Raw genomic sequence first — 24,241 nt, 5'->3', positions numbered from 1 at the left:
AACGAATATTACTACACCTCCTCTGGGTAGTAACTCATGTTTGACGAGTTTAACTGTCAATGTGGGTCTTACATTGGCTGTAATATGTATTGCATCAGCATCTTCCTCGTCTTCTGACTGAGTAAGTGCCTGTGTCAGTGGGTCTAACTCTCTGTTTACGGTAGTCATTGTGTTTAAGGAAGTTAAGATATGGTGTTTTGCACAATTTTGGGAAAAATATCCTTCAAGCTTGATTAACCAACAGCAAATAAATAGGGATCTTTCGCTTACTCAGCTGTGGAGGAGTTTTGTGTCCACCCACTCCAGACGTCTCTGGTTTTTGTGAGTAGAGGTCTCTGAGAATAAACACAACTGAGCTACTCAGATTCTACTGATAAATAAGTACTAAACCAAACGCTGGTGGCGCCATGTAGTGTAGTTCCTATAGTACCCCTGCAGGACCTGTGCTTTTGGATAACATACACTGTTGGTCTCGTGGTAGACTTATTTTGTGCACCCCCACCGCGTATGTTAGTCTTGTTTGCATTAGCTAGCCCACAGTGCCACTAGAATCTCCTTTTATCAGAGAGATTCGTTTTTGGTAACCTCAGAACACAACAACCCTGATTCCTCAGACTCATGGAAACAATGTACTACTTTTCACCCAGTCACTCGTGCTTGCTCATTTGGTCTCAGAGAGTTACACAGAAGAAAGAGTTGAGCGTGTTTACAATAAGAATTTATTGCACCATTGTTCTTCTTGTGTAAAATATATGTGCTGCTACAACTGTTACACAGTAGTAGAGATAAAGAATCAGCAGTACAGTGAATAAAAAGGAATTGTACAGTTCTACCATTTTGCAATAGTCTTGAACATATACATGAATATAAAATGCATTTATAAAATAAAGCGCATACTCCTACGGTGCCTGTCTAGATGTACCTAAGTGTACCTAGCATGTGAGTAGGTGCGAAAGAGCTAATAAGCCTAGGAGCCAAAAGTCCCGCTAGGATTTAGTCGACCCCATTACCTGAATAATGAGAGTGTGGGACCTCGTCCTGATCTCGAGTTGGACAGCCTGCAAGGGATGTTTAGACCACTGTCAGCTGGAGCGACTGCATGCAGGAGCCTCAGAGTCTCTGGTCAGTGTGTCGGCCTTGAATTCTCGGTTCCCTCTAACTACTGATAGCATGAGGTGCTGTATTTATGCAGAGTCCCTTTGTCCCTTGTACGTGTGTTAGCCATTGTTTAGTATGAGGATGATTTATGGGATAAACCTTCTGCGTAGATAGAAGGAAGGTGAAGTATACCCCTTGGGTAGTATCCTCATAAATTATTCATATGTGCTAAGGATGACATCCTAGCAGTATTGATTGGGAAAAACCCTCCCTCTGCATGGAACTAGGTGAAAGGTTTAGTCCATAAAAGGCGTTCAATCCTTATAAGGCGTTCTGTCCCTATAAGGAGTTCTGTCCTTATTAGATGTTCTTGTCCTTATAAGGTGTTATGTCCCTAAAAGGCTCGCTCATGTGAAATGTAGGGGAGATGATGTAGGTGAAAGAGTACAATGTTCCCTGGACCTATATTAGAGTACCTATATGAAACATAACACCTCTGCCACCCAGAGACCTAACTTCTAGCAACCTGTGACACTTGTAACATCATGGATGGGAAATCCTCTCTCTTTTTGACAGAGTATCGCATCTGACTTTCTTTAAATAGGGCTCATAGTGTTTCTGGAGCTAAGTAAACAGGTAAGATATGGGTTATATACAGTGGATAATTTTACACTTTAACATGTGGGCATTATTGTGTCAAAGCCTAGCCTATTCATGAATATATTTTTTAATGTAAACAATTTCCATAGAAAGTTCATAGAAAGCAAGCATGACAGAGGGTGTCACTTTCAAAGGAAGTAAGGCCATGATTTTGAGTGCTTCAGAGAGGGTGCTCTGTCATACAGAGTACCCTATACACCGAACTGTCACAACAGAGTACCCTATTCTGATGGGAATATTTACCATACTTTCACGCATCGCAACGCAACGCAACACAGCAAGCCAGCTTGCTTCGCTGTGCTGTGTGAAAGGGAAAGTGTCGAAATGCACCATATTTAACATCATATGGCACATTCCTGTCCTTTACGTGCACTGGAGCACTTTTGGCTGCCTGGTGCCAACACAGGCAACTTTGCACCATGGTGCCAAGGTGCCTCCATTGTAAGCAGGATTGTTTGGTGCAGGAAGGGACACTGCCCTGCACAAAAACAATCCTGAAAGGCATTTTACTCTTAACGATTGATGTCGAGGATCTTGGGGACTGAGGGGCATATTTACCATACTTTCACCTACAGCAAGACCGCAAACCATCTTCCTGTGCTGTATGAAAGAGCAGGAATGCACCATTTGATATAATTTGCCGCATTCCTGTCCTTTCCATGCGCAGGAACACTTTTGTCTGCATTCACCAACGCAGGCACCCTTGCACCAGGGACACCTGCACAAAAGTAATCCTGAGAGGCATTCTCCTCTTTCTGTGTGTGCAGCAGAATGCAGCAAACATAGAAAGAGAAAATACAAGGCAAAATAAACATGTTTCTTCACATTACGCCTCCCTGGGGAGTCATAGCATTTTGATGCATTTGCAGGTTTACCACCAATGGTAAATCTGCAAATGCCCCAAAATCCATTGGTAGATGCGTGGGAACACTCCTGCACTACCCATGGAATGCATCCCTTGGGCAGTGTAACATGAGGCAGCAATTTGCATTGCCCTCCGTTATTCCAGATTTATCAAGCCATGCAGAGCCACACAAATGGCCTTGTGTGGCTTGATAAATCTGACTTTAGTGTTGTGTCGTCCTTGCACCCCTCAATGTGTAAATAAAATTCCAGAGGCCCTTAAGAGATGGAGAGAAGCATGAGTGCTGGTTTGAGGTGAGACCTTTGCTATAGACCAATATTATACATGAGGATGCAGAAAAAAGATCACATAATATAAATAAGAGCCGTCATATGTTCACAGCTGAAAGTTACCCAGACTCTTTGTTAATAGTATATTAGTAGCTGCAATTTTTTCAGGACTCCCAGAGCGGCACCAAACAGCTGAGAACAGCCACATCTCTTGCTCTCCAGCTGCCCTTACACTTGCATTTCCCTTCTACCAAAAAGTAATTGTCTAGGAAAGCTTTGCCAAATGCTCCATTTACACAGAGAGGAAACATGTGGGCGTATTTAGCATTGCATAATTCCATAAATACAGTAGAAATTTGCTTCACAGAAAAACATATTTCGTATGCCAGTGGTCCACTCTCTGCATTCCCTACAGATATTGTTGAGAATCTGAAAAGAGATTCGAAAACACATTTTATTAATTGATAGACAGATGATGATGGAGCCAGGTCCAAGGGTTATGCATTTAATCAATAGTAAAATGCATCAAAAAGTAATTTAGATTTTTTTTATGGAGAAATGTAACCCTTTTAGCACTAGCCTGATGCACTAAAAAGAGTGCTGTTAGACTTGCGGTTGTACAAATCACATTTAAATACAAACAAGTCACATTTGTGTAGGATTCATCAAACAGACGTGTCAGTGCTCTCATTCACCCAAAAATACCACCAAAGAGAGATTTCAAAATGCTGACACATCTACCCCACATCTCACTCTTCGCAGAGCCAAAAGAACATCTTAGTCGGACCTCTCCACACTTTCAAGCTAGCAAAAAGGTGCCACGGCTACATTGAAGTCTAGGCATTGCCACCCCAATTTACTGTCCCATTTGTACCAAAACTACACCTCACAAAGTTAAGAAAGCGCTTATTATGCCACATTGTTGAATGTGTTTTGTGTATGGGTGTTAGGGCCATAGGGTGCTGCCATTCATTCCATTCAGCGAGGCTACACATGTGTTGTTGCATGATTTGATAAGGTTTAAGCAGTTGTGCGGTGTTGTGCCTGTGGGGTAATAAGTGTTCTCTTGACTTTGTGAGGTGTAGTTTTGTGACTAGTGGGTAGTAAATTGGGATCGCAATGCATATATATTTATATATATATATTTATATATATGTATGTATTACCTACTGGCGGTCGCCAGTAGGTAATTATAGTTAGGACCTAGTTTCCATAGGAAAACCGTTTTTTGTTGTCCCAATAACTTTGGCGCCGGATAACGAATCATCGCGAAATTTTCAAAACTAGTGGGGCGCTCCGGTCAGCTCCTGTCTTGAAAGTTTCGAGGTGATTCGGCAAGCGGGGGCTGAGAAAAAAGAGGGGGCCAAAACGTGTTTTCTCCATGTTAATTCCCATAGGAAACTTTAGACACTGCTACAGCCCGAACCGCTGAAATTACACCAAATTTGGCAAAAAGGTAGTGCTTGGTTCAGACAGCACCCTTTTTTTTATAAATGGTGTAAATCCATTCAGTAGTTGCGGAGAAAATCAAAAAATAGAGGTAAACAAATCAATTTCCCATAGGAAACTTTAGACATGGTTGCAGCCAAAACTGCTGAACGGAATTACACCAAATTTGGCAAAAAGGTAGTGCTTGGCTCAAAAAGCGCCCTTTTATTAAATGGTGTAAATCCGTCCAGTAGTTGCTGAGAAAATCAAAAAATAAAAGTTGCGATATATAGAGGCACGGTGGATCTGCGCACCCTCCCGACCACAAGCTTTATTCTAATTGGCTGTCAACACTCCAAACCAGGAAGTGTTGGCAGCTATCTTGTGCCTCGGTAACCGTGGCACAAGAAAACAGAAAAACTAAGGCGCAAAACAAGAAAAGGGGGCAGGGTAGAAACACCCTGACCCCCTAGGCCTGCTCAGGGGGTGCCACAGGGCCAAAAAAATCATTAAAAAAAAAAAAGAAAACGAGATGCGCGGAGGATCCGCTCATCCGGCCACGAAAATAAAAAAAATGAAGCGCGGGCTCCTGCGCTTCATTATTAATTAGCCCCCGGGTGGGCCAAGTCCCAGGGGCATGCACAAAAAATAATTGCGTGGGCCCGGGGGACCCCCACATCCCCAGTGATAGCCAACCCCAGGGCTTTCTATAAATAATTGTGGGGGGCACACAGCCCCCCAGCAGTCCCGTGGACCACCACCCCCCGGGCTTCTTTTTTTAATGTATGGGGGTCCTCAAAGGCCCCCAAGCCCCGGGGACTGCCACCCCCCCGGGGCTTTGATTAATTATTTGTGGGGGGTACACTGCCCCCCCACAGCCCCAGGGACCGCCCCCCCCAGGGCTTCTTTTTAAAAAAAACAAAAATACCTGTGTGGGGGGGGGCTTCAGCCCCCCACACGCTGTGGAGATAGGTGTAAAAAGGGGCGTGGCCTCTGAACACCTCTCTGCAACGCAGCTCCATGACACATACTGGAGGTACCTGGTAGGCTAGTTGGCCCCCAGGGACCCTCAGGATTGAAGAGGAAATAAATCCCCAGCTTAAAACGCGTCACAGGGCATGTTTGCACACATGTCACCTCAGGCCCCGCCCCCTTCCTTCACCACTGTGCAAATGCGCCCCCTGGTGAGTTGTAAGTTGGGGAGAGGTGTTCAGAGGCCACGCCCCTTTTTACACCTCTCTGCAATGCAGCTCTGTGGCGCTTACTGGAGGTACCTGGTGAGCTAGTTGGACCCCAGGGACCCTCAGGATTCAAGGGGACTTTATCCCCCAACTCAAAACGCACCACAGGGTGCGTTTGCACAGTGGTGAAGGGAGGGGGCGGGTCCTGAGGTGACATGTGTGCAAACATGCCCTGTTGCGCGTTTTAAGTTGGGGAATTAATTCCTTTTCAATCCTGAGGGTCCCTGGGGGCCAACTAGCCCACCACTTACCTCCAGTAAGCGCCACTGCGCTGCGTTGCAGAGAGGTGGTCCAAGGCCATGCCCCATTTACACCTCTCTGCAATGCAACTCTGTGGCACTTACTGGACGTACCTGGTGGGTTAGTTGGCCCCAGGGACCCTCAGATTCAAGGGCACTTAATCCCCCAATTTACAACGCACCAGGGGGTGCGTTTGCGCAGTGGTGTAGAGGGGCGTGGCCTGATGTCACAAGCGTGCAAATGCGCCCTCTGGCGCGTTTTAAGTTGGGGAATTAAGTCCCCTTGAATCTGAGGGTCCCTGGGGGCCAACTAACCCACCAGGTACGTCCAGTAAGTGCCACAGAGTTGCATTGCAGAGAGGTGTAAATGGGGCATGGCCTTGGACCACCTCTCTGCAACGCAGCTCTGTGGTGCTTACTGGAGGTACATGGTGGGCTAGTTGGACCCAGGGACTTTCAGGATTCAAGGGGCCTTAATCCCCCAACTTAAAACGTGCCACAGGGCGCCTTTGCAGAGTGGTAAAGGGAAGGGACGGGCCATAGGTGATGCGTGCAAACACGCCCTGTGGAGTGTTTTAAGTTGGGGAATTAACTCCCCTTCAATCCTGAGGGCCCCTGGGGGCCAACTAGGCCACCAGGTACCTCCAGTAAGCACCACAGGCCTGCGTTGCAGAGAGGTGGTCCAGGCCATGCCCCTTTTTACAACTCTGTGCAACGCAGCTCTGAGGCGCTTACTGGAGTTACCTAGTGGGCTAGTCAGACCCCAGGGACCCTCAAGATTCAAGGGGACTTAATCTCCCAACTTAAAATGGCCACAGGAACGCCTACATGTGGCGCAGGGCTTTACAACGTGACGCATCTCCAAGATGCGTCACGTTGTAAGTACCCCGCACCATGGCGCAGGATTTGCGCCACCGCTGCGTCACAAAAGTGATGCAACGGCGGCGTAAATGAGGCGCAAGGGGCTTGTAAATCTGCCCCTAAGTGTCTTTTAGCATAGCACTGGCTCTAGGCCTGGTTAGTCAGAGTCAGTTACCACCAGTACCGTCTGAAAATGTTGTGGGTACAGGATGATTTTGCAACAAGGCCTCTTTCTGCTCCTCTGCTGGTTCTTTCTGGACATGTTTAGCTTTTTCCTGCACTTTTCTTCGTCTTTGTGGACTTCTGTTGCCTCTTTCTGCATTTCTTTTGCGTCTTTCTGTGCGTTTTTTCTTAGTTCTTCAGATGTCCAACCTCTGTAGGCATAGTTAGAAACTAGCATTTAAAAAACCTTTGAAATTCACTTAACAAACCATAGGTTTCAAGCATTTTATAGTTAGAAATTAGCAGTTAAAACATCTTTGAAATTCACTGAAACAACCATAGGTTTCAGGCACGTTTTAGTTAGAAATTAGCATTTAAAAACCTTAGAAATTCACTGAAAAAACCATAGGTTTTAGGGAAAGTTATAGTTAGTTGGACATTTCACAAAACCATAGAAATTCCCCCGTTATAGTTAGTTCAGCTAACTATAAATCGCGCCCCCGCAATGCACTGCTGATGACGTTATATATTACATCACTCATGACATGGTCAGTGACATCACTGATTACATCACTCATGACATCTCAAATGACATCACTGATGACATCATCCATGTGATAAATTGATACATCTTCTTACACCCTAATATAACCTTTGATACACCCACTCTAAATTACAGATGGCTATTCTCAAAACCATTGATACTCCAACACCAATAACTACATACCCACTCACTTATTCTTAGGTCTGCACACACATCCAGTCACTCATCTGTACAGTCACTCATACTTATGGTCACTCAGTAAAGGACTATCATATGCACTCATACACCTACATAGACATTCACACACCACCACTCATCCATAGAGGTACTCACACATCTAGTCAGTCATGCAAATAAATATTCACACACCCATTTACTCACCTATACAGTTATACACACACCAGCTCACTTACTCATACAAATACTAGCACATTCTTACGCTCTTATACAATCACTGATACAAGCACGCACTCATCCATACAGCCACTCTCACAATCACACACTCTCACTTCTAGCCATTTAAATACTCTAACACACATATATACTGCCTTTTACATATGTAGTTACTCGCACATGTACCACTGAGATATACATTCACTCACTAACACACCCATACACACACTCACCCACCCATGCAGTCCATCACAGATGCACTCTTGAAACCATGCACCTAGTGAATCACCCACTCACACACACAGATCTATGCACAGAGTCACACACACCCCACCCACACAAACACTCAGGCACCGATACAAATACTCAGACAACCAATCAATAACTCATATAGACACTCATGTAGCTATTCACAAACCCATGCAGCCGTTTACACACCAACAGACAGACGGATACAGACATTCACACAGTTTAGTCACTAACCCATGCATTCAGTAAGATATGTTTAATCACTCATTTATAGACTCAGCCACACACCTACTAAATCATTCATTCAGACACTTATACACCCACTCATTCTTCAATACGCCTTTCCCTATATATATTAAACATATTTAAACTTTACAGAAACACACAGTCACTGGATGAGGTCATCAGTGATGTCATCAGTGATGTCATTTGAGATATCATCAGTGATGTCATCAGTGATGTCACTGGCCATGTCATGAGTGATGTAATAGGTGATGTCATCAGCAGTGCATTGCAGGGGCGCGAGTTATAGTTAGCTGAACTAACTATAACGGGGGAATTTCTATGGTTTTGTACGAGTGAAATGTTCAACTAACTATAACTTTCCCTAAAACCTATGGTTTTTTCAGTGAATACATATATATGTGTTCAAAATCAGTGAGGAATGGATCACTTGACCTGAGTAACCAGGGTCTGCAACATTCGTCGTTATGTTCAATAAAAACCCTCATTCACGTACTCAAATCGCGAGGCGGTATATCTAGGCTCTCCGCCTTTTGTTAAAAACGTGACAGCATCATCATAGGGTTTATTTTTAGTTGTATGCTTCCTCCATCCAGATGAGAGCCACTGGTTATTGCAGTAGTGATCAACGAAAAAATAATTAGTGGTGTATGTGTTATAGTGTGGTGGAATTAGGTGTGGTGGTAAAAAATCATGCTGACAGATTAAAAATTATTTAATGGTATAGGTTCATGATTATCTTAAAAAAACAATTTTGTGCGTGTATAGACTTATTATCAGTCTTACGCACTATAGAGTCCTAGGTAAGGTCGACATGTTTCAGCCCTTCGTTTGCCCAGAAGGGTCAGGGGGGCTTTCTTCAGGACCGGTGTACAAGGTGAAGTCTGTATGTTGTTACAGACTTAATAGAATTGGTGTGTATTTGTCCTGTTTTTTAGTCAAATTGTACCTGTGTAAAGAAAGTGAGGGGAAGGAAAACAAATCAAAAGGCATGCTTCCAGTCTTTAAGAATTAAGAAACAAACATGCTGTCTTTTCATGTTAAGTTAACATTATATACATAGGTCTAAGTTACTTCTCTTTGAAGAATTTGTTAGTACTCAAGTAACTATGAAATGGCAATTCTTTACATGCAGTAATACTATTAGATGGCTCATCTCTTGAAAAATGAGAGTAGCACATTTGTAAGTTGACTATAAAATGGCAAATCTTTAGGTTGGCAAATTTTCAGAGGTATGGCCTATCTGATATATTGTGATTCTTGTCAGTGCACTTGGTAACTAGGTCATAGTCTTTCGTGTTCCTATGGCGTATGTAGGGTAGTATGTACAAGTCTGTATCCAGAGTGCTGTATCTAAAATAATTATTTTTCAAAAAAAGCAACATTACCACTGTTGGATAAGGGCAACATATCCTTCACAGTAATTTTAAATATTTCTTGTTAGTCTTTCTCCCATCTCTATTCTTGAACACAAAAGCCACCTTAGTTCTCCTTACCAACCATATCCGGATTGCTAAGGGAAGAGTCAGCACAAGTCGCGCTGCACCCTGCTGAAGGTACATGAGGAGATTCGAGGAAGACATCCAAAACCGTAACGTATAATTTCCCCTGTGACCTAACTGCACATATCATTTTCTTCTAACCTTCCCTTCCCTTTAGCTGACAATAGTGCTCATCAACAATCCGAAGAAGTCCGCATTGGAGGACTTTTAGGTTAACCCTGGGCGTAGTGGGCGTAGTGGGGCTACGTGGAGCATCGTGTACTGTGGCCAAATCTACACATACTCGCGCGCTCCGCGTAACCCCACTACGCGCCGCCCGCTTCCCGCCCACCCTCCTTTTAAAATAAGTTAAACTATGATAACAAATAAGATAAAATGCCTTACCTGCAGTGCGGCATCCCGGGGCTCCCTCTTCCTCGTTGACGGCAACTTCTTTTCACAAATGCGCATGCGCGGACGCCCGCGCATGCGCATTTCTCGCATATCACTTGTGTATCCTTAGTCCCCACCAAAAACCCTTAATTTCATTAAGGACAGCTTTTTTGATACAGCAATCTGGATACAGACTTGTACATACTACCCTACATACGCCATAGGAACATATTATTTGCAACTAGTAGTCATCCTCCGAAACTTATCCAAAGTATACCATATGGTGAACTCCTTAGGCTAAAGAGGAACAGCACTAGAGAGAAGGACTTGGAGGCGGCTGCCTCAGAGTATAGCCAGGTTTTCTATGAGGGGGTATGATCCCGCAGTATTGAATGCCACATTGTGCAAAGTGAGACGAATTCCGAGAGATGAACTACTGATTGACAAGGAAAAACAGAGAGATGATAAGGGTAAATTCTGGATGGTTACCCTTATTCTGCAGAAGCCAATCATTTAAAACATATACTCAAAAAGAATTGGCATATTCTGAAAACAGACAGCATTATATGTGACGACATTCCAGCCTATCCCCTGGTGACATTTAAGAAAGCAAGGTCACTTCGGGACATGCTGGTAAGAAGTCATTTGGAAAAAATACCACAGAGAGTGAGCACGTTAAAAGAAATGATGGGCTTTTTTCCGTGCAGCAGGTGTAAAGCCTGCGCTAACAGCAAAAGGGTCCTATCATATAAAATACCGGACACAGGGATGGCAAGGAAGATAACTAAATTCATTACCTGCAGCACACCGTATGCAGTATACTGCCTAGTGTGCCCGTGTGGGCTACGCTATATAGGCAGTACAGTCCACCAATTGAAGACCGGAGGGCTGCTCCCTTCGTAAAACATTGCAGTTCATAGGAACCCACTTGAGGGTAATAATTGAAAGGACCGCAAGTACCGCAATGCTTTGCAGTGACACACCGGAGGCTTAATTAATTTCAACTGCTTGAAAGCCCTGTAAGTGTGTATTGAAACGTGACCAATGGAGCGGGTTGGCGGTGTAAAAGAAGACTGAATTTGCAGGCGCCTTTGAGAAAGGAGATATGAATCTTTGAAACGCGTCAGGCAGCTGCAGGGAGAATGTGAACTAAAATGCTTGCTTTATCGGAAAATAAAGGTTGATGCTCAACTTACCTGTTCTGTGAGTGCGGGCTCAATTACAAGGGCAAGAATGGGGAATATATATATATATATTCACTGAAAAAACCATAGGTTTCACACATGTTATAGTTAGCTGGACATTTTACTGATAAAAAACCAATGAAATTCCCCCGTTATAGTTACTGTAGGCAACTATAACTCACGCGACCGCAATCCTCTGCTGATGCTAATACTGTATTTAGACACTTATTTGCCCATATCTTCTTCCATTAAATTTTAGCTATACATATATTACAAATATTTTTTTTTCATAAAGACACATATGTCATCAGCAGAGGATTACGGTCGCGTGAGTTATAGTTGCCTACAGTAACTATAACAGGGGAATTTCATTGGTTTTTTATCAGTAAAATGTCCAGCTAACTATAACATGTGTGAAACCTATGGTTTTTTCAGTGAATTAGCAAGGTTTTTTAAATGCTATTTCCTAACTATAACGTGTGTGAAACCTATGGTTTTTTCAGTGAATTTGTACGGTTTTTTAAATGCTAAGTTACTTTACGCCATTTGTGGCGTGCGCGCCCACTTAACGCAGTTCGTTCCGTGCACGGTTTTTATCAACTTTAATAAGCCCTGTACATTTGGTGGCCCTTCGGCCACCAAAAGCACAGGGGGTGAGGTCAATGTGGATAGTGTTTTTTTTATTTCGATTTTATAATTTCATGTTGCCAAAATTACGTTTTTTTTCTCTATTAATAAGCCCTGCTCATTTGGTGGCCTGCGGCCACCAAAGGCACAGGGGGTGGGGTAAGTGTGGATAGTGTTTTTTTTATTTTTATTTTTTTACCGTAAGCGTACGGTAAGCTTACGGTAAGCGTACGGTAAGCGTACGGTAAGCGTACCCCGCGAAATTGCCGAAAAAAAAATAAAACCGTTTTTGCTCTTGGGGGATGTTTGAGGACTCCCTCAACATGACTATGTGGGAGGGAGTTGTCAAAACAGCCCCGTAACATGTTTTTGGCCATCATGTTTGATAAACAACACTCAGTGCGAGAGACAAAATGGCGGACGCCGCTTCCTGGTTTCGGCCGATTCGAATGTTTACTAAGATCTAAGAGCCAATCAGAATCGCGCTCGCGCACGCCACCGTAAGCTTACGGTAAGCGTACGGTAAGCGTACCGTAAGCGGGCTCAGATATATATATTGATTTAAAGGCTATTTTCTCAGAATCTACTGAACAGATTTACACCAAACCTACAAAAGGCACTTCCTTGACCTAGGGACTACCTCTCTGCCAAATTTCTAGTAATTCTGTTCAGCCGTTCGGGCTGTAGCTCGTTCTAAAGGTCCTATGGAAAAATGCATGGGAAAAACGCGTTTTGGGACCCCCCTTTTATCTCAGCCCCCGCTTGACGAATCCCCCCGAGACTTTCAGGGTAGGAGCGGAGCGTAGCGCCCCACCTATTTTGAGAAATTCGCGAGGATTCGTCGACCGGCGCCAAAGTTATTCAAAATAGAATGTTGAGGTTTTCCTATGGAAACGTGGTCCTAACTATAACTACCTACTGGCGACCGCCAGTAGGTAATATATATATATATATATATATATATATATATATATATTACCTACTGGCGGTCGCCAGTAGGTAGTTATAGTTAGGACCACGTTTCCATAGGAAATCCGCAACATTCTATTTTGAATAACTTTGGCGCCGGTCGACGAATCCTCGCGAATATTTCAAAATAGGTGGGGCGCTACGCTCCGCTCCTACCTGAAAGTCTCGGGGGGATTCGTCAAGCGGGGGCTGAGATAAAAGGGGGGTCCCAAAACGCGTTTTTCCCATGCATTTTTCCATAGGACCTTTAGACAGGGCTACAGCCCGAACGGCTGAACAGAATTACTAGAAATTTGGCAGAGAGGTAGTCCTCAGGTCAAGGAAGTGCCTTTTGTAGGTTTTGTGTAAATCGGTTCAGTAGATTCTGAGAAAATAGCCTTTAAATCAATATATATATCTGAGCCAGCTTATGGTGCGCTTACGGTACGCTTACCGTACGCGTACGGTGGCGTGCGCGAGCGCGATTCTGATTGGCTCTTAGATCTTAGTAAACATTCGAATCAGCCGAAACCAGGAAGCGGCGGCCGCCATTTTCTCTCTCGCACTGAGAGTGATGATTAAAATACAAAGCACAAAAACATGTAAAGTGGCTGTTTAGACAGCTCCCACACACATAGCCATGTTGAGGGAGTCCCCAAAGATCCCCCAAGGCCAAAAACGGAATTTTTATTTTTTCGCTAATTTCGCCGATTACGCTTACCGTACGCGTACGGTAAAAAATTATTTAAAAAAAAAATATATCCACACTCTCCCCACCCCGTGTGCAATTGGTGCCCGAAGTGCACCAATTGCGCATGGCATAATAGTTTTGCGAAAAACTAAAGTATTAAAAAAAAAAATATTTAAAAAAAAAATTATCCACACTCTATCGCCCCTGTGTGCAAATGGTGCCCGAAGGGCACCATTTGTGCATGGCTTACAACAGATGCGAAAAATTAAAATATTACCTTTCAAAACGAAGTGCATCATATGTCCTCCATGTGCGCACGGTGCGCGAAGCGCATCGTGCGTACATGGCCCATCTAGCGTAACGTGGGCACGCGGTGCGCGTAGCGCACCGCGTGCCCACCGTGCGTGCACAGCACTAACTGCGTAAAGTGGGCGCGCGGTGCGCGGCACTAACTGCGTAAAGTGGGCGCGCGGTGCGCTCACCGTGCGCGTACGGAACGAACTGCGTTAAGTGGGCGCGCACGCCACGAATGGCGTAAAGTAACTTAGCATTTAAAAAAACGTACAAATTCACTGAAAAAACCATAGGTTTCACACACGTTATAGTTAGGAATTAGCATTTAAAAAACCTTGCAAATTCACTGAAAAAACCATAGGTTTCACACATGTTATAGTTAGCGGAAATTTTACTGATAAAAAACCAATGAAATTCCCCCGTTATAGTTAGTGCAGGCAACTATAACTCACGCGACCGCAATCTTCTGCTGATGACATATGTGTCTTTATGAAAAAAAAATATTTGTAATATATGTATAGCTAAAAATGTATGGAAGAAGACATGGGCAAATAAGTGTCTAAATACAGTATTAGCATCAGCAGAGGATTGCGGTCGCGTGAGTTATAGTTGCCTGCACTAACTATAACGGGGGAATTTCATTGGTTTTTTATCAGTAAAATTTCCGCTAACTATAACATGTGTGAAACCTATGGTTTTTTCAGTGAATATATATATATATACATGCAGGCAGGAGGCTCACACTCCTTACGCGTTTCAGCTCAGCAAGCCTTGGTGACGGGAAAAGTCTCTCTATTTTGAAAATGCCCACGTGGTATTAAAAGGCAGGCCATATTTCCTCTTGAGAGTACGCATGGGAAAAGTAACTTCAGGTGAGTAGCGTTATTCAAAATATTGCTCCAATGTCCTACGCTAAACAACATGCTTGTAACTATTTCCCATTGCGCAAAAAAAAATGTTCTGTTGGCCCCATATGCAATTTCAGCTTTGTACATTTCATTTTGAACCTTTGTTTTAACATGACACCCAGCAAATGGAAATTGTTCCTTTTTGCATCCCTTACTTGCCTTCTCGCTTTTTTTGTAAAAGGAAATCCTTTCTTTATCCAAGGGGGCAAGCAGGTCAGGCTCCAATGAATCAACTTCACCAACTGTTGCTTCGTTAGGAGCCCCAGACCTGAGCAGGGCGGCCAGTGTTTCGGAACGAAGCTTTCCGATACATAAACACCCACACCTTCTCCTTTGTTCTTGGCAAGAAGTACACTGGCACAGGCTGTGTGTACAAACTGGTTTATTCCATGAAACATGCAGGCAAGAGGCTCACACTTCCTATGCGTTTCAGCTCAGCAAGCCTATGTATGTATGTATATATATATATTATATATGTATATATAGAATGATTTTGACATACTGAGCACATCGTATCCCTTAACTAAATTATTCAAACAATCACTAGAATTGTGTAAAAGCAAGAGTAGACTTGTGATGCACAACAAAGCTATACAAATGGTATAAGTGTGCTATTGAAATGCAGGTAACATAACATTGATGCCCACTGCTGGATTTTTCCGACTGAGGCATAGAAACAAAGTCCATATTGATCCTAGTTAGCTCTCACTCCCTTGTCATTCGTTCTGGCCAGGCACTAGCACCTAGACATAGCACAGAAATGCAGCTTATCTTTAGGTGCACACATGTCTTGTTATATAGATGAGCACAGAAGCCAAAAACACACATGGAACACAAATACAGAGACAAGATCTGTGTCCGCTGAGATGCAGTGCGGCCATCTGTGTATGCTAAGGTACAGGGTCTGCTAATAATCCCAGAGATATGTATATTTAATCATTTAGCTTCAGTAGTAAGGGAGGTGGTTTTAGGCTATCCTCTTCTATGTAATGACAGGGCTTTTAATGGTTTATGGTTTATTAACCATGCTTACAGTATTTTTAGTATGGATTTGTTTTCAAATTGTGGCACAAATACTGCATTTCAGAGCACAGTAGTTTTTAATAAATATTCTAAACTTCCTTCATGTCTCCTGGTTATCTTATTGTGTGAAAATATGAGTGATAGAGTAAAAGGGTGTGTACTGTTACCGCGATTCCTGAGAGAGTTGAGAGTGTTATGTTCAGGGTTGACAATTCATTTGTTTCTCTGGCAAGGTTAGGAGGGCAAGTGTGGCACTATAGCTAGTCGGACTCGGGCTCATGGATAATGAGGTGGTGTGGTGACTCTACATACTGATGCTCTATGGTCCCAAGAATAGTTCTGTTTTAGAGCAGAATCTCTGCAACAGTGCCTGGTGGAGGTTATGTCCATGTGCCTTGGAGTATGAGTGATCTTGTGACATTCACTAATGATTTCCCCATATTAGTAGAAAAGCCTGTGGAATTGTACTCGCAGGTTGAGCAATTTGTAAAGATTTCACAGGTCTTGTGGATTTGAATACCTTCTTCGACATTCTGGTACTAAGGGCCATATGTAGGTAAGTGAAAAATACTGATTCCTAAATACCAAAATTTACCGATTCGGTATTCAGAAATCGGTATTTCGTATGTAGGTAATTGTTCGGTAAATTTTACCGAATCGGTAACATTCGGAAAAAGTTTACAGATTCCACAATACCGACTGGTATTCCAGAATCGGTATTTACCGAATCAGCATTTACCGATTCGGTAATTACAGATTCTGTATATACCGAATCGGTATTTACCGAATCGGTATTTCAAAACCACAGCCATTGAGGAATCAGCCAATCATGTGCAACCACCACCCCTCCCAACCAGGAAGTGGCCACACCCAGGCAGGTGCACACAATCAGAACCCTCTGAAGAGGCTGGGAGTGCTGAGGAGTGCTACAGAGCCAGTGCCTGAACATTTGCAACTGATCCTGCACAATGGCCAGCCAGGACACAGATGGAGGTGAAAGGTAGAGGGAAATGAAATTCAGCGTGAAGGAACTGCAGGTACTTGTGGAGGAGGTGGTGAAGCACCACAACAAGCTTTTTGGAAAGCAGTCCCTGCAAGTTGTAGAGTCTGAAAAAAGAAGGATCTGGCAAGGAATACAGTTGCAGGTAAATGCAATTGGAGTCACCCCCCGGGACATTGATGTGCTAAAGAAGCGGTGGTACGACATCCGGATCATCACCAAGAAGAAGATGGCTGAGCTGAAAAAACAGGCCAGCCAGACCGGAGGAGGAAGGAACAGGGCACCTGACCTGACTGAACTGGAGCAGCTCGTGGAGTCCACCATCGAGCCTGAAAGTGTTGTTGGGATTGGGGATTCAGACAGCTCTGCCAGAGCTGCTACCAAAAAAGGTAAGAAGCATGTGCTGCATAGTGCCCCCCCCTTCCCCTATCCCAAATCCCCAATTGTGCTTTGTGAGTCCCACTCCAGTACAGGTGTTAGGTCAGACCAGCAATGCATTATGGGTGATGTAGTCAGTGAAAGCCCTATCATGACAGGATTCACACGGAACAACAGGGCATGTGACACACATCAGCGAGAATGAGGCAGAGGACAAAGAGATAGTGTTGCACAAATGTATTATGAGGTGAGCAATGTAGGCCTGCAGATACACTGAGCTGATGTAACGTTTCTGTCCACAGGCGAGACATCGCGCAGGACTGCTCAGGAGAAGGGAGAGAGGGCACCCAGGAAGCACATCCACGAGAAGGCCACCACGAGTGCAGGGCACACAACACCACCACAGCCAGCCTCACCACCACAGCCAGCCTCACCACCACAGCCAGGCTCGCCAACACAGCCGGCTACGCCACCACACCCAGCATTGCCGCTACTGCTAGCCTCACCAGCATCCACACCACCAGCAGTGGTGAGACCTAGCAGGCGTGCTGTTGGCAGACTGCATGTGTCCGAGTCCTCCTCAGAAGACTCGAGGGGGGATGAAACAACCAATGTGCCAGTGGATGATAGCAATGCTGGTGTGCTGTCCACCGTTGAGGGAGCGAACACAGGTGCCAGACGCCGCCGCAGGGCTCGTGTCAGCAGTCCACCTCCTCTGGGTGAGAGTCATGGTGTCTTTGGAGGGCTGGAGGCAACAATGGTGAAGGTGCAGCGCCTACAAGGCAAAGCAATACAGTCGGTACAACGACAAATGAAGTGCCTAAATAACAAAATGGGTAATAATGACAGGAGCATCTCATCAATGGCTGAGGGCATGAGGGAGATGGCTGTGGGCATGCGGGACATGTCGCAGTCTGTGATGCTGCTGTGCAGTAAAATGGAGGAGGACAGAGCAACACGTCGAAGGGAGAGGCAGAACATTGCGCACCATACAAGGGCAGTGAACCGCCTAGCTACTGCCACTTCTCTGCTCTGCAGGCGCTCGGTGGCCATGCAGGAGGGGCTTGCGCACTGCAGCACTGATGTCACTAGGGGGCTGGTTAAGGTGGCCAGTGCTATTGAGGTGCTGCTGACAAGCCAGTCTGCCAATACTGGTGCTGTGGATGTCATGGACAGCGAGGACACGACCAGTAGGAGCAGCATTACCCCCCTGTCACAGACACACGGAGGAGCAGCAGACAGCATGGGGCTGCCACTGGTCCCACAGCCAGTGAGGACAGTCAATCACTGGCATCCCGCACTGTAGTGCGTGGGCGCAGACGCTGATGCAGCACACACTTAGAGGACACAGTTGGGTGAAGTAACCCATGACTTCCAAATATGGATGTCACCAATTTGATAGGCCATTTTTTCCGTTGTGTTGTGGCGTAGTGCCCGCAAATTAAAACTACGTCATTGCATCCAACTACTGGCTGTGTCCCCTTACTTACTTAGAAATAGTTCCATGTGATCTCTGCCCGTCTCTCTCTCCCATCTGTTGCTGCTGGCACTCCTGCTGCATTGGGCTCTGGCTGTGCAAGATCATCATCATTGTCCTCAAAATCTGTTATTTCCACCTCTGTACCAGTCTTAGTGGCAAGGTTGTGCAGCATTGCACAAGTGGCAATGATCTTGCATCAGATGATGGGTGTGTACTGGTGTGCGCCTCCGCTTTTGTGGAGGCAGCGGAACCTGCTTTTCAATAGTCCAAACGTGCGCTCCACCACGTTGCGTGTTGATTTGTGTGCCACATTATATCGTCTCTCACTCAGGGTTGATGGGTGTAGGTAGGGAGTGAGGATGAATGACCGCACGGCATATGCACTATCGCCTAGGTGAGTAAGAGAGTACCATTAGTCACATACACCAATACACATTCATATACGGTAAGTATTAGGGAGTGTCACAGTGATTTACCTAGCAGGTATCCTTCTCCAAATTCTCCGGCAACCAGGTGTGTGTAGATCCCACTGTTCTGGAAGATGTAGGAGTCGTGGGTGCTCCCAGGAAACTTTGCTACGATGTCAGTGATTATGTTGCCAGCATCGCAGATTACCTGCACATTTATGGAGTGGATGGACTTTCTGTTCCTGTAGATATGCTCAGTGGCTGCTGGTGGGCAGATTGGAATGTGTGTGCCATCAATACAGCCTATGACATGCGGGAACTGTGCCATCTGGTAAAAGTCGGTCTTTGTTTTCAGCAGTTCAGCCTGTGTGTTTGGGAAGCCTATGTAGTGTTGCATTCTCTGCATCATGGCATCCAGGAACTTCCTGAAGAAACGGGACAAGCAACTCTGGGATACCCCGCCTACCGCAGCTATCACCCCCTGGTAACTGCCAGATGCCAGTGGATGTAGGCTACAGAGCACCTGCACATGTGGAGGCATGGCATGCGCCCTTGTTGTTGGATGGTCCAGGAGTGGGTGCAAGTCCCTTATCAGGTCCATGATGGTTTGGGGGTGTAGCCTGTACCTTTCATGTATCTCAGCCTCAGTCTGTTGAAAGATTGTGATGCGCTGTCTGTAAATGCGCTTCTCCCGTCTCCAAATCCTCAAACCTGCTGCCTGTAGACGTAGGCGCCTTGCAATCCCATAGAAAGCCGCCATGGTGATCACACTGTTGCATTTTGGGATTGCTTATATGCACTGTGGCTGATTACCACCTGCTTTCACTCTGTGTTAATTACCGACTCTTAAATACCGAATTTCATGGAATTCGGTAATAACGAATTTACCTACATCTCTTTTCTCGTTTTACCATTTCATATTTACTGAATCGGTAAATATGAATTCGGTAATTCTGATTCGGTAATTTAGAATTCGGTAAAGATGAATCGGTATTTACCGATTCATAATTACCGAATCCTTCTTTTTGGACTCCTACATCTCATTCGCCTAAATACCGGTCGGTAACGTGATATTTAACGAATTTCGGCCGTTACCGACCGGTATTTAGCTACCTACATATGGCCCTTAGTGAGAAGTGGGCAGAATGTAAAGTGGCTGTGGAGTGGCAGGAAAAGGAACCTCAGAGGAATCCGATACCACATGCCCCGTCAATGTTGGTGATAAAAATGTGTCAACGGGTGATCACCTTTTTGAAAGGGAGGATACCAGCTACAGACATTGATTTGGTCAAGATTGACAAGATGACTGAAGGGCCCAGAGAGTCAGCGCATGCCTATTATGAGTGACAGTTGCAGGTGTTTGAACAACACAGTCGAATGGAGACTGTCGATCCTAAGGATATAGGAAATGTTGTGTCTCGGTTTGTGACAGGATTGAGAACTGAGATTAGCTTGACAATTCAGCAGCATTTGGGTTGTTGGCAGAATAAATCGGTTGATGAGATCTTGAGATATGGGAAATATTGTAGTGATAAATTGAAGCAGAAGTGGTTAAAGGAGTAATTGATGGTGGCATAGACTGAAAGCAGTACAAAGAGGAATTCTGAGTCAACCTTTAGTAGGGAATGTAGGTTCTATGAAAGGAATTTATCAGCAGAGGACTCCGGTGATACCGGGTGGAAATGGGTTCCCGCAACAAGGTAGAGATTGTGGTGTTCCAATTGATCCAAGCACTGCGATTGATGTGGGAACTTTAAAGAGATCAAACCCTTGTCACTATTGCACTAAATTAGGGCATTGGAAGCAGGAATGTCATCTTAATCCCAACAGAGGGGTTAATGAGAACCAGGTTCCGAATTCAGGGTTTACAGAGCCCAGAGTAATAACCCCGTATAGTCACAGAATGCCAGACAATGCAAAATCTGAATGTGTCCCAAGCTCCAGTGATGCAGGTTCCACAACCCCCAAAGCCACAGCAAAATGCAAATGGTCCCAGATTAATTGCAAATCAAGTCCCGAATTTGACTCAGAATTCCTTCCAAAAACAGAATGTGTTTCAGCAGTTTACAATATTTGATTTGTTTGAAGGCTATGGCTCTGATTTGTCACAAAAGCGGTGCCTGAGGGGGAAGGAAGATTGCTTACTTGGCGCCGTCTTGGAGGTAGACTATACTGGTCCATTTGTGGAACGTGAGGTGAATTGTCGCCCGTATCATTCTTGACTGATGCTGGTGCTACACGCTCTGCTGTTAGAACAGTGGATGTTTTAATCTACCCCTCTCTGGAAAAAGAATCCAAGTTGTAGGAGTCACAAATAAGCAAATGATAGAGGAAGTGCCTGTTAAAATAGGGACCTTTTGAGGAGAATCACCAGTTTGTGGAATGTGATTCGAGTCCTGTGAGCTTATTAGGGCGAGATTTATTGTGCAGGTTAAATTGCACGATTTATTGTATGCTGAAAGGAGTAGAGTTTCAAACTTATGATGAAAACGTTGCCTTTAAAGTGGCGAGTCAAAGGCCAAATGTTGGATTGTACCCTTTGATAAAAAATGAGGACTTACGACCAGAACTTAGGGATACAGTGAAGCCTGAAGTTTGGGAATTTTCAGGAAAGGATATTGGTCTCATAAAGGGAGTTGAGCCTGTTCGCATAAAAGTAAAGCCAAATGTTGAGTACTCAAGAACCCACAGTAAATTGCTGGGATAACTCCAGTGATTGAGTCAATGATAAAACAAGGCATTTTGCCGGAGATAATAAGGAACCCATGCAATTCACACATTATGGGCTTGCAGAAGCCTAGCGGTAAGTACAGTATAGTGCAGGATCTAAGAAGGTTTACCAGCATTGTTGTTCCCTGTTGTCCCGTGGTACCGAATCCAGATGTGATTCTCTTTCAAATTTCATGTGATTCTGAGTGGGTTACTGTCAATTTTTTATCTTATCCTCAAAAAGAATTTCGAGGATATGACCATGCCCTGTAACTTTGTCCTAATTCAGTATATCAATGACATGTTAGCGGTGTTAGATACTCAGGAAGCTTGCAAACAAGACACCATTTGCTTTGTTGAACTACTTTTCTGAGAAAGGACGTAAGCTGTCCCTAAGTAGGTTGCAGTATTATCAGAAAGAAGTCCTGTATCTCAGATACCACATTGAGAAAGAAGCAAGGAAAGTGTTACAAGAAGGAATATGAGCAATTCTTAAAATGAATCCTCCAACCACCCAGAGAGAACTCCGGACGTTTTTCGGATATGGTGGGCTACTGTTGCCAGTGGATAGCCAACTTTTCCCTGTGTCTGATCTAATACCATGGGATTACAACTGCTTGATTGCCTTCCTAGAGCTGAGAGAAAGTCTCTGTCATGCCCCTGCACTGGGAATGCCTCAGTACAATAAAGCTTCTGCTCTTTTCTGCAGTAAGAGCGAGGACTGGGCTCTCTCAGTGCTTACACAGATGAACAGAAATGCAAGACAACCTGTGACATATTTTCCTGCAACTCTTGATCCTGTAGCCGCAGGGCTGCCTGGGTGCCTTGAAGCTATGTCATCAGTTGATGTCAGCATACAACCATGTGAACGTTTTGTGATTGGTCATCCCCTAAATGTTCTTGTGCCCCTCTCAGTTGAAATTCTTGACACGTACCCACACACACCACTTGATAAACAACCGCTTAACCAAGATCATACTTGCGGCGGACATAGATGTGCTACTTTGAATACTGACACTTTGTTGCCTCTCCCAGAGAATGAAAATGATGAGGGGGAGTTTGAGCATGACTGTCGTGATGTCACTGAACTATGTGGCAAGACCAGATACACGAGATGAGCCGCTAGTATAAATTAATTACATACTGTTCATGGATGGGTCATGTCTAAGAGGCTCTGAAGGAAACCTGAGAGCTGCATTCGCCATAAGTTGGCAGGGTGTGCTCAGACGTGAGTCCTTTGCTCACTTTGCCACTGGATTCAAGCATGCCTGGCTGAAGATGGCTGAAATGCCAGAAACCGGTCCTAGGAAGCTTGTTTCCGGTCCAGGGAAGACATGGCTTGGCAGTTCGGGCTGGACTGTTCCCATGAGGCACAGGGTCAGACTGATTTGCATATGGCCATGTCTGAACTGGGGTGGCAGAGTGGGCTAAAGAACGGTGATGGATTAAACCCAGATCAGTTGACTGGGGGTGAGTGCTTGCAATGTTCAACACTCCGTCCATCATTTCCTTTGGTTTTTGCTTTGTTCGCCATAAGTTGGCAGAGTATGCTCAGATGTGAGTCCCTTGCTCACTTTGCCACTGGATTCAAGCAATCCTGGCTGAAGACGGCTGAAATGCCAGAAACCAGTCCTAGGAAACTTGTTTCCGTTCCAGGGAAGACATGGCTTGGCAGTTCGGGCTGGACTGTTCCCATGAGGCACAGGGTCAGACTGATTTGCATATGGCCATGTCCGAACTGGGGTGGCAGAATGGGCTAAAGAACGGTGATGGATTAAACCCAGATCAGTTGACTGGGGGTGAGTGCTTGCAATGTTCAACACTCTGTCCATCATTTCCTTTGGTTTTTGACTGAAGAATAATGCCATAGATGTGTTGTGTGTCAACAGTTGAATGTAGGGAAAAGAACTGCAGTGACATTGAGTCATATGTGAATATCAGAGGCCCTTCAACAGATGCAGATGGACTTCATTGAAATGCATTTTCTTGTGTTGGGTTGAAGCCTACCCGAACAGAGGGAATGACAATCTCACATTAGCTAAATTGTTGTTGAGGGAGCCCTTACCAGGGTTCGGTTTCTTGACTCTTCTGAAGTCAGACAGAGGGAGTCATTTCAATGAGGAGGTCCTGAAAATGTTGTGTGCAGTGTTGCAAGTGGAGCAGAGATTGCATTGCACTTATTGGCCAGAGGCTTCTGGCATTCTGGAGCAAGTGAATGGCACGCTGAATGCCCGATTTGCCGAAGTGTGTGCATCAACATCTCTGAAGTGGCCAGATGCTTTGCCTCTTGTGCTGATAAGTCTCCGCAGTGTTCCTGATCAAAAAACAGGATTGTATCCCCACCACATACATGGGGATAGCAATGAAACTGCCTGCAGTGCCCACAAATACACTGGTGAATATTACAGATAATATGGTTCTTGACTATTGCAAGGGACTCACATGGTACACTCTATTTCCCACTGG

The sequence above is a fragment of the Triturus cristatus genome, chromosome 3_2, assembly GCF_964204655.1.
Source record: "Triturus cristatus chromosome 3_2, aTriCri1.1, whole genome shotgun sequence".
Classification (NCBI taxonomy): Eukaryota; Metazoa; Chordata; class Amphibia; order Caudata; family Salamandridae; genus Triturus; species Triturus cristatus.
Note: the sequence above shows the minus strand (reverse complement) of the source record.